At 48.5% G+C, this 10,834-nt stretch overlaps 1 long non-coding RNA gene and 1 pseudogene across 4 annotated transcripts in view; one reads left to right on the forward strand and one right to left on the reverse strand.

Annotated features, from left to right (window-relative positions):
* Positions 1 to 5,842, forward strand: part of LOC102554603 (uncharacterized) — a 35,632-nt gene extending 29,790 nt beyond the window's left edge. For 3 of the 4 annotated variants that reach the window (XR_015634588.1, XR_015634587.1, XR_015634591.1), the window contains 2 exons: positions 1,883 to 2,817; positions 2,941 to 3,769. This is a non-coding gene — a long non-coding RNA (uncharacterized LOC102554603). Of the gene's footprint in view, positions 1 to 1,882; positions 2,818 to 2,940; positions 3,770 to 4,544 lie in introns of those variants that run through there. The other variant, XR_015634589.1, reaches the window with a different exon arrangement.
* On the reverse strand, positions 5,294 to 5,847 carry Rpl35a-ps8 (ribosomal protein L35A, pseudogene 8; annotated as a pseudogene).

Raw genomic sequence — 10,834 nt, forward strand, 5'->3', positions numbered from 1 at the left:
TTGTCCATTAGAAAAGTAGCAAGGGAAAGCTAGACATTGAAGGCAGTGTGATTTGGATGTGTCCTGTTAGATCCTGCGTTGGAAACTTTAGGAGTCTAAAGTGCTTTGAGGAGAGACCTTTTAGAGGTGGTGAGGCTTCATCTCCTGGGCGGTGGGCGTGCCAATCCTATGACCTAAGTCCTAACCACTGAGTGTTACCTTTCTACCTCCTACCACGGGATGCCGCAGTAAGGTCCTTGCCAGATGCAGGACGCTTGACCTTACATTTCCAAAGACTTCTAAAGCAGAGGAAAGAAGTGCTTGTTCTTTACGAATATGAAAAGTAGGAAAGGAGGGAGAGAGGGAAAGAGAGGGAGAGAGGGAGAGGGAGAGTGGGAGGGGGAGGGAGAGAGAGCAAGTTAGTGACGTGGCTAGACTCTAGACTGAATGGCACTCCTACTAAGTTGGGCTCCCAACATTTTGAGTAGTTTCAGTAAAATTCCTTCTCACTCAGCTTGGTGGTGGTGGCTCATGGTTTTAATCCCAGCACTCAGGAGGCAGAGGCAGGCAGATCTCTGAGTTCAAGGCCAGCCTGGTCTACAGAGTGAGTTTCAGGACAGCCAGGGCTCCACAGAGAAACCCCGTCTCTTGGAACTAGAGTTACAGATAGTTGTGAGCCCATATGTGGGTGCTGAGAATGGAACTGGGGTTCTCTGGAAGAGGAGCCAGTGCTCTTATACTGCGCCTTCCCATCAGCTCCTGTCTTACTTAAAAAAAAAATTGTCGTGCTGGGACTGGAACCCGGAGCACATACCATATATTTCGTCTCTCCCTTCCCCCGTTTCTTACCTTCGACCCTAACTCTGCTGCCCCGTCTGACCTGGAACTCCTGAGCCCAAGGTTCCTCAGGGGGCCTCAGCCTCTCTAGTAGCCAGTGCACCCTCACCACCACAGAGTCTCCCTCTACAGAGTGCCTCCCACAGCTTTTCTGTGTGTGTGAGTGAGCGTGCGAGCGTGCGTGCGTGCGAGTGCGTGCGTGCGTGCGTGCGAGTGCGTGCCTGCGTGTGTGTGCGCGTGCGTGCGTCCGTGCGTGTGATGGGTGGGGAATGGGGTGTGGTGGATGGGTGGGGGTGAGGTGACTGCAGACCCAACCTGTAGATACTATTCTTGCCGCAAGCTTACGAACCCCGACTCTCTTTGCTGCCTGCTGCCCAACGCTGACTGGTTTTCTAGACTCAGAGAGATTAAAGGGAATCCCTTGCAATCGGCTGACTATTCTGTACTTTCCTAGGCATTTTGCAAACTAGATTAAATTAGCTACACACCATAACCCAGTAGACAGTCAGGAACCGTTTTTTGTTTTTTGTTTTTTTTTTCTCATTTAAGTAGGACATGACCTTGGCTTGTGAATAGGCTTTCTGCGACCTTACAAATAGAGTGGGTGGATAGAGGGATTGTCTCCTCTGAAGGGTGACAGGGCAGCTAAACACCCTACACTGGGGATGCAGTCCTCTCTTCCTTGCTGAGGGAGCCCAGACTTGTGCCTCATACCCTAAGGATCATGCTACTTCAAAGGCAGGAACTCAGAGAGAAGCTGGGGCTCAGGAAGGTTGAGCCTGGAGGCCCTCTGATCCTGATTCCTCTAGCAAGCCGGGGTAGCACGGTTTAACTCAGGCCTGGGAATGACCTTTACTGTCCACTCATAAATCGCTGACTGTGCCCTTTACACCCAACCTCACCAAAGTATAAGGCTTCAGTGTTAGAAACCCCCGCAGACAATAGGCTAGGGAGAAAAGGGACCTACTTGGAAGAGGGCGGTTTCCGCAGGAAGTCAGTTTTGGTTGCCTGCAGGGCTGTTTAAAATACTTAACAGCGGGCCTGCCCAATCCCATATCTTCTTCAGGGCGACCTGGCACTGCTTACTGTGGTCCCCTGCTGAGCCTCGAGTGACGTCCTGGGGAGGTGTGGAACACTGATGCTCATGTCAGGCTCCGTGGAGCAGGACCGCAGCCAGCCCCTGTGACATCTATAAAAGGCTGCCCCACCCCCGCACACCTGGTCCTCACGTGGAGGTGGCCATGGGAACCTGAGGGTAGTGAGTCACCAGGTGGGAACCCGAGGACAGTGGGGGACCTTTGCAGAGGCACAAGCCCAGCATCACGCGGTGCCAGACAGTGCAGAGGACCCTTTGTCACATGATTCGCAGACGCCGGTACAAATCTCTCCTTGGACTGAGTAGGTGCTTCTCTGCGTGGGGGAATGCTGGGCTCATCCTCTGGAACCCAGAAGGCCGCGATTCCAGAACCGCTGCTGACAGAGCGGGAGGAGGCTCCCCACCTGCTGGACCAACCGCTGACATCCATGTTCTCAAAAGGGCTGAGTCGCTGGAGCAGCTCATATCTGCACGCTGCGGTTTCGACTTTCCTCCAAGTGCATAGCTGTATGACATCTGAGAGGCAGAAGTCAGGCTGTCCCTGGTGCCAAGACAGAGGCTGAGATGACATGCATTGTCCCTGGAAGCCTGCCTTCTTACAACCTCCTGGGAGCATAGAGGGACCTGCCTGTCAGGCGTCTAGCCTGGTGGGGAAGCCCCTTCGATTTCCATAGCCTGAAAATTACCGTTCTGTGCTACGGGAGCAGAAGAGTTTCGTTCCACTGTTTTTCTGTTTATTCACTTTTATTCCGAACACTCAGAGGTAGCTTAAAAGTCCACATGTTAAAATTTTCTAGAAAAGTCACAAAGTTGTGGCTTCCCGGCCCACTCTTACTTCCATCTCTGAGTTAGTTGTACTGCCCGTGTTTGGAGCACTCGTTCGTAAACAATACATTTTAAAAGCTGTGTCTTGGGGTTGGGGATTTAGCTCAGTGGTAGAGCGCTTGCCTAGGAAGCGCAAGGCCCTGGGTTCGGTCCCCAGCTCCGAAAAAAAGAACAAAAAAAAAAAAAAAAAAAAAAAAAAAAAGCTGTGTCTTTCTTAATTTAGAGACTCCTGGTGTTGCTATGACAGTCGAAGAATAGCTTTCTCCCTCCTCAGGCCTTCTTGCCTCGCAAATTTCCTGAATTTCCTCCTGTTTTACCTGCCCTCCATCATGAGATTTAATCTAATTAAAAAATATATTTATGTGTATGGATGGATTTTTTTTTTTTAACCTTCATCTAAGTGCATCATGTGCTTGCACTACCTGTGGAGGTCAGAAGAGGGCGTCAGATCCCCAGAACTAGGAGTTACAGATGGTTGTGAGCGGCCACATGGAGGTTGGGAACTGAACCTGGGTCCTCTGCAGAAGCAGCCAGTTCCACATACCCATAAGTCATCTCTCCAGACCTTTAACAATATTTTATGAAGCACTACAAAAGAATAAAAGTGCTCCTGTTGAAACTAGGATGGTAAATATTGTCAATTTGATAGGATCCAGCATGATGTAGGACACAGGCCACTGGGCAAGCCTTTGAGGGCTTATCAAGATTTGTTTACTTGGGGGTTGGGGATTTAGCTCAGTGGTAGAGCGCTTGCCTAGCAAGCACAAGGCCCTGGGTTCGGTCCCCACCTCTGAAAAAAAGAAAAAAGAAAAAAAAAAGATTTGTTTACTTGAAGTAGAAGAACACCTTACTTGTGGGCAGCACCGTACGATGGGTTGGGATCCTGACTGAGTGAACGGGAGAAGGCGAGCTGAGCCCTCCTCTCTTCAGTTGTGCTTGGTCGAGCGTTTTGCCACAGGAGTGAGATAAAGAATTAACGTCACAACATCTTCTGATTTTTAAGATACTAAAATAAAAAATAAAAGGGCATTTTAGAATATCGTGAGCTATGCTGTTCACATGTGATGAAATCACCGGTCGTATTTGTATTTTGACTAGGTATTATCTGCATCAGGCTGGGATTGCATTCCCACTTACACACATACATACAAACCTTACACATATACGCACATGTATACACACACACACACACACACACACACACACACACACTCCTGGAACTTGCCGTCTAGATCAGGCTAGCCTTGAACTTGTGGCAATCCTCCTGCCTCTGCCTCTGGAGATAGTTTGCTGGAGCATCTATTATAGATGTGTAACCAGCATGCTCTGTTGGCCATATCTTTTGAACTGTGACTTTTTTTTTTAATTAGGAATTAATCTCCAAGGTCTTTCCAATATCACACACATGCTGCTCCTCTCCAGGGCCTGCTTCTCTCTGATGACATCTTGTACTGCCATTCTGTGGTGACGTAAGACTGGGTGTCTTTGGGCCCATTTCACTCCCTCAGAGCTTTCACCCATCCTTGTCCTCTGTGTTGTGTGCCTTGTTCCCTGGGGCTTGTGTTTTCTTCCTTGGTTTGTTTTCATTTGGGTGTGGTACACACAAAAGGTAGAGGCAGGAAGATCAGGAGTTCGAGGGCATCCTCAGCTCCGTGGTGAGTTCAAGGTCCGGTTGGACTACCAGAGAGCCAGACCAAATAGAAACAAAACAGGCCTTTGTTCTGGGCTTATCCTGAACATGTGTGGAAGGTAAGTAAATATTTTTAGTGGCTTTGCTAACGTTTGTTCTGCTCTTGCTTGCCTGCAGGCAAGGGTAATTGGCCTTCGCTAGGAGACCTCCCTCAAACTCCTAGTGATGGCGGCCGACTCTCAGATGATGATTCCTGTGGGCCATTCTGCAGCCACCTGAGTGTTGCCAAGGGACTCCTGACAGGCGGTTTTCCGTGGCTCTTCGATCCTGCTTTGATCAGCTTCCCGAGTCAATTCTCCGCTATTCACTACAGGACATAAGCTTTCCTGCTAAGCATCATGGGAGGCAGGGGACCACCAATTGCAAATTTTTCATCTGCTTCCAGTGTGTGGCAGGCCAGCTCTTAGCTGTGCCTAGCGAACGTTCTTGGGCCCTTGCCCAATTCACAATTTCTTCCCCAGGCTGAGCAGGGACAGAGGCACAGGTACACACAGGAATGAGAGGGAGCGAACACATCTTTAACCTGTTTGTTTTCAGTGCACCTGCACTGCACGCATGTGGCGAAGAGGGAGCCCCTGTCTGTTCTTTTCTGAGGTCCCGGTGGTTCCGTATGGACATCCTTCCCATGAGGTTAATGTTTTCTGTTAAATGAATCCACCCACCTGTTGTGTTACTGAGGGCGAAAGCTGAGGCCTTGCATGTGCCAGGCAGAATGCTCTACGGGTAAGCTACGCTTCTAGCCCAGTTAATTGCTTGTTTCAGGATATTTGAACCTGTTTCTAGATAGGGGGTGTCTCAGCCCTTGGCACACGCCTTTAATCCCTCTAACTGGAATACAGACACACCCTTAGTACTCATCTTCTTTTTTTTTTTTTTTTTTTTCAAGAGCACAAATCTACTTTTATTTATTTACTCTCCATTAGTTTAAATCCGGGATGGGTACAGCATCACACGGATTCTGTGTCCAATGGCCTTTGCAGGAAGGTTGCTTCGGAATTTGGCACGAACCATGCCACTGTTTCCATGGGCCCGAGTTACTTTTCCCCAGATCACTCTGGTTTTGTTTGGTTTGCCTCCAGGAGTCACTGTATTGTTTTTTGCTTTGTACACATAAGCACACCTCTTGCCTAAGTAGAACTCAGTTTCATCTCGGGCATAAACACCTTCAATTTTTTTTTTTTTTTTGGAGCTGGGGATCGAACCCAGGGCCTTGCGCTCGCTAGGCAAGCGCTCTACCACTGAGCTAAATCCCCAACCCCACCTTCAATTTTAAGAAGAGCCGTGTGCTCTCTTTGGTTCCGGAGGCCTCGCTTGTAGCCAGCAAAAATGGCCTTGCACCACAGCCTTCCAGACATACTTGTTTTTTTAGAAGTCCTGTTCCCAGCAGGCCTCCAAAGACGCCAAGATGGCGGAAAGAGGAGTACTCATCTTCAATCCCAAACAATGAAAGTAAAGTCAGTTTGCAGGAGGAAGCACCCATGTTTCAAAAGGGATGTCTAATTGAGTGGCAGAAAAAGTGATGAATCAGAGAAAGATCTGACAGAATAGGATACGCCCAGCTCTCAGGAGAAGAGAAAGGAAAAGGAAGCTCCTTAAGGGAGAGACAGACAGTACAGGAGGAAGAGAGGACAGCACAGGAACACAGTGGAGTTCATGGAGAGCAGCACCATGGAGTTGAGAGGGAGAGTGGAGCAGCGCAGAGAGGGAGAAGGAAGCAGTTTTCCTGAGAGAGTTTTACAGAGACAGAGTGAAGAGAGAACAAGCTACACACAGGGAAAGACAGAACGGGCCGAAGAATGAGAAGAAGGAAGATTAGAACATATTGCCAAAGTTAGTGTGAGGTCAAGCAGAGCAGTTCAGTCAGAGTTTGAGAGAGAAGCCGCTTTGAATCAGTCAGCTGGGAGAGGAGCTTGAGTCAGAACAGCTGAGTTGAACCAGCCACCCAGAGCTCAGAAAGAACCAGAAAGGGTGTGTTTACTCAGCAGTAAATCTCAGAGGCTGATAACTTCTAGGCCTAGATTAGATTGTATGGAGGCTGGAAGCTTCCAGGACTAGGTCTGGGTTAGCAGACTGAGGCAGTAAGCTTTGAGGACGACAGTTACATCAGGAGAAGAAAAGTCACGTCTACAGTTGGTCTTATTCTTCTGCATTGCTATTCTCCTGTGTGTGGTTAAAAATTACCTCTGCTGCTGCTGGGTCTGCTGTTTCTCTTTGTGGATGATTGGCAAATAAAGGAAGTTTAAATTGGACACGGGGATGCGTGCCTATAATCTCAGCCTTGGGGAAGCTAAGGCAAGAGGAGCATGAGGACAAGGCCAGACTGGGTTATACATGGGAGATTCTGCCTGAAAAAAGAAAAAGAAAACAAAACAACAACAACAACAACAACAAAAAAAAAAAAGCAAAAAGCCCCCCCCAAAACAAACCAAAACCAAAACCCCTCCAGAACCCCAAAAAACAAAAAGAAGACGTGTACTGGAATGTTCAAGGATACCTTGGTGATCTTGTTGACTGTTGGTGAGACCTTTGTGCCATTCCGCCATGGTCGGAAAAGCAGATGGGCAATCCAGCTCCCTGTGAAGACGGGGAAACGGCAAAGTTTTTGCAGTGGCTCTGTAGGCTAGCGCAGGTCAACGCAACACAGACCTGGAAGAAAGAATCGCAATTAAGGGATTGCCCCCATCAGATTGGTCCGTGGCATGTCTGTGGGGTGTTTTCTTGGTTGCTGATTGATGTCAAAAGGCCCAGCCCACTGTGGGCGGTGCCATCCCTAGGCCGGCAGGCCTGGGCTATAGAAGAAAAGTGGGTGACTGTCCAGTAAGCAGTGTTCCACAATGGTCTTTGCTTCATCCCGCGCTTCTGGGTTCTGACTCCAACGTTTTGTTTTTGTTCTTGTGTTTTCCCCCCTTCCACAGCAACAGGCAACCAAGCTAGAACAATAGCTAATCCAGTTTAATTTTTGAGGTGTGCACCTCTGACCTCAACATCTCTGACCGAGTTCTGTCCCCCAACACTGCTGAACCCAGGCATTAGACCTCGACGGGAGTTTGGACGAGGACGGACAGCACAGCATGGATCAGACGGAATGCTTGTGAAATTATAGTGAGAAGGAATGATTCTGAGACAAAGTGGGGCTGATTCGTGTGAGGAGGCAGCGGGTGAGCGGGTGAGCGGGTGAGCGGCGTGCGTGCAGAGCACTTGGCCACGCTGAAAGCGCTTCTTAAGTCAGGCCTTGTGGAACGGTGGCTACAGCGAGGCCTGGAGGCCAAGGGAGCTGGGCTGGAAGCCAAACCCCACTTCACTCTCCAAGTATGAGCCCGCAGGAGGTTGAATTTCCTACCACTCATAGTTTATAGAACTGGAGAAAGCCGTGGATAAAGTCTACTTGTGTGGTTGTGGGGGGCGGGGACCAGGTGACGGTAATGAAAATTGATGTTGTCCTTCCTTTTCTTCGTTGCTTCGTAATTCCCAGTACCGTAAAAAGAAAAGGTTCCTGCGTAACAAGGAATGTGTACAAATCTTGTTCTGGTCAGTGGGGACCGGAGCGACCCCTGGCCTGTGGTTCTGTCCCTGCTTAGCTGATGAAAGCAGGAGCCAGAGACTCTGCTAGGCCTGTAGACGGCAGCCTGAGCTGCTCTGCTGAGTCACTGTCTGACAGTGACAGGGCACAAAAAGTACCACAGGACTGCAAACTGCTTTGTGCTGTAGGAAGGATAAACATCACGGAAGCCACTCTTTCTTAAAAATAGAAAATCCTCTCTCCTTCCCGCTAGTGTGTGTGTGTGTGTGGGGGGGGGTGGATAAAGGGGAGGGAGACACCCACACCTATAAAATAAAATAATTTAAAAATAAGTTATGTGGTGGTTTTGTTATTATTGTTTTTTTTCTTTCTTTCTTTCTTTCTTTTTTTCGGAGCTGGGGACCGAACCCAGGGCCTTGCGCTTGCTAGGCAAGCGCTCTACCACCGAGCTAAATCCCCAGCCCTGTTTTTGTTTTTTAAGACAGGGTTTTCTCAGTGTGGCCCTGGCTGTCCTGTAACTCACTCTGTAGTCCAGGGTGGCCTCAAACTCAGAAATCTTCCTCTGCCTCCCCAGTGCTGGGAATAAAGGCACACACTGCCACTTCCTGCCTTGTGTGTTTTTTAAAAGTAATCTAAGTCTCAGAAGATAGGGTAAGTTGCACTGACGTCTGCCACCGAATTTGCCAACGGTGCATAAAGCAGAGGGAAAATGGCCTGACTCCCCATCCTGTGCCCAGACTTAGCCACCATGTAGAGAAACCTGTGACTAGAAGTCTATCTGTGTTCCCTAGTCTCCTTCCCATGTCTGCCCAACCAGGGTACAGGGAAAAAGCCAGCACCATGTTTGCCTTCCAGATGCTACTTGTCCCATCAGGATACCCTTTTCCTCTCCCAGCATCTCCTGTGCTCACAGTGGCCCCAGTGCCTGGTGTCCCTGAGTTGTGCCTCTGCTACATTCTATTTATTTATTTATTTATTTATTTATTTATTTATTTATTTATTTAATATATGTGAGTACACTGTAGTTGTCTTCAGATACACCAGAAGAGGGCATCAGGTCTTATTACAGATGGTTGTGAGCCACCATGTGGTTGCTGGGATTTGAACTCAGGACCTCTGGGAGAGCAGTCAGTGCTCTTAACCACTGATCCATCTCTCCAGCCCCTCTGCAGCGTTCTTAAGCAGGCAGACGCGATGCCAAAGGAGACATCTTTGGCTGGGTGTCTGGCGTTACGCAGGGATTTGGGGGGTTAATCCCAATAGTGTCTGTTGTTGGAGAAGAGGAAAACAGTTGTTCTTTTGCTTGCCCCACCCCCTGCCCCCTTCTACCCTGGAAAGATGGAGACAGAGGAGACTCCAGCAGGTCCAGTTAGCCTCTTAAGGAGTACTGGGTTCACCTCAGACCTCCAAAGTGGACGCCTCCAGGACAGTTATTCTGCAGCCTCCTTCCCCGGTCCGTCAGCTCAGAGACAGAACTGTCCTGGGAAAAGCTTTATTTTTCTTCTTATTATACAAACAGTAACCTAATTTTAAAAGTATAAGTCCAAGAATTGAACCCAGGACCCAGGAGGAAAAAAAATAATTATTTTTATTCTTTAATGTCTAGGGGTATTTTGCCCTCACGCATGTCTATGCACCATGTGCATGCAGTGCCCACAGTGGCCAGAAGAGGGCACCAGATTCCCTGGAACTGGAGTTCTGAGACATCATATGGGTGCTTGGAGCTAAACGTAGGTCCTTTGCAAGAGCAACAAGCGCTCTTAACCACTGAAACATCTCTTCAGCTCTCTCTCTCTTTTTCTTTTTTTTCAGAGCTGGGGACCGAACCCAGGGCCTTGCGCATGCTAGGCAAGCGCTCTACCACTGAGCTAAATCCCCAACCCCCTCTTCACCTCTCAAGTTGAACATTTTGATACATTAAGTCCTGGATCTGATATCCCTACACCCTGTATTCAAACAAAACATTTAAATTTGTGGTGCTAGGTGTCAAATCTATTGAGGCCAACACTCCACTACTGTGACCCATCCTTAGACCTAAAAGAGTTCTTGTTTTTGTTTTCAGAGTGCAAATGATTCCCTTCCTGCTATTGGTTCTGCATTTGCAAGGATCACCCTGCATTTGGAAACTTCCAGTAAGGATGTAGCACCGGTCTGATGCTCTCATGTTGTCTTAGGGTTTTATTGCTGTGAAGAGACACCAAGGCCAAGGCGACTCATTTTATTGGGGATGGCTTATAGTTTCAGAGGTTTAGTCCATTATCATCATGGTGGGAAGCAGAGCTAGTGCAGGCAGACTTGGTGCTGGAGAAGGAGCTGAGAGTTCTACATCTTGCTTGACCCAAAGGCAGCCAGGAAGAGGCTCTCTTCCGCATTGGGCGGAGCTTGAGCACTAGGAGACCTCAAAGCCCGCCTACACAGTGACATACTTCCTCCAACAAGAACACTCCCACTCCAACGGAGCCTCTTAATAGTGCCTCTTCCCTTGGGCCAAGCGGATTCAAGCATGCGCGCTACCAGCCTCCAGCAGGACCGCATGCTCTCACTTCCCTTCAGGTCTCACTTCATGATTACCTGAGGCTGTGCACCTCCTCAGGCATCTACTAGGCCATCAGCGTCTGTGAGTGGCTCTCTGAGACCAAGGTTTGGCACTTCTGCAGTAGGGGCAAGTCTCGCCTTGTTGCCTGTTTCTGTTTAGTTCCATGAGCTAAAAATAGATTTACCTTTCTTAAGTGTTTAAAAAAAGTCGAAAGAAGAAAGCTAGTTAATGGCATTAAAAAAAAAAAAAAAAAAAAAAAGAGGGTGTCCATAAATAGAGTCCATTGGAACCCAGTCTGTTTCATTTATTTCTGTCCCAGTTAATACTATTCGTGGCCGTCTTCCCACTCCA

The sequence above is a fragment of the Rattus norvegicus genome, chromosome 12, assembly GCF_021556685.1.
Source record: "Rattus norvegicus strain SHRSP/BbbUtx chromosome 12, alternate assembly SHRSP_T2T, whole genome shotgun sequence".
Classification (NCBI taxonomy): domain Eukaryota; kingdom Metazoa; phylum Chordata; class Mammalia; order Rodentia; family Muridae; genus Rattus; species Rattus norvegicus.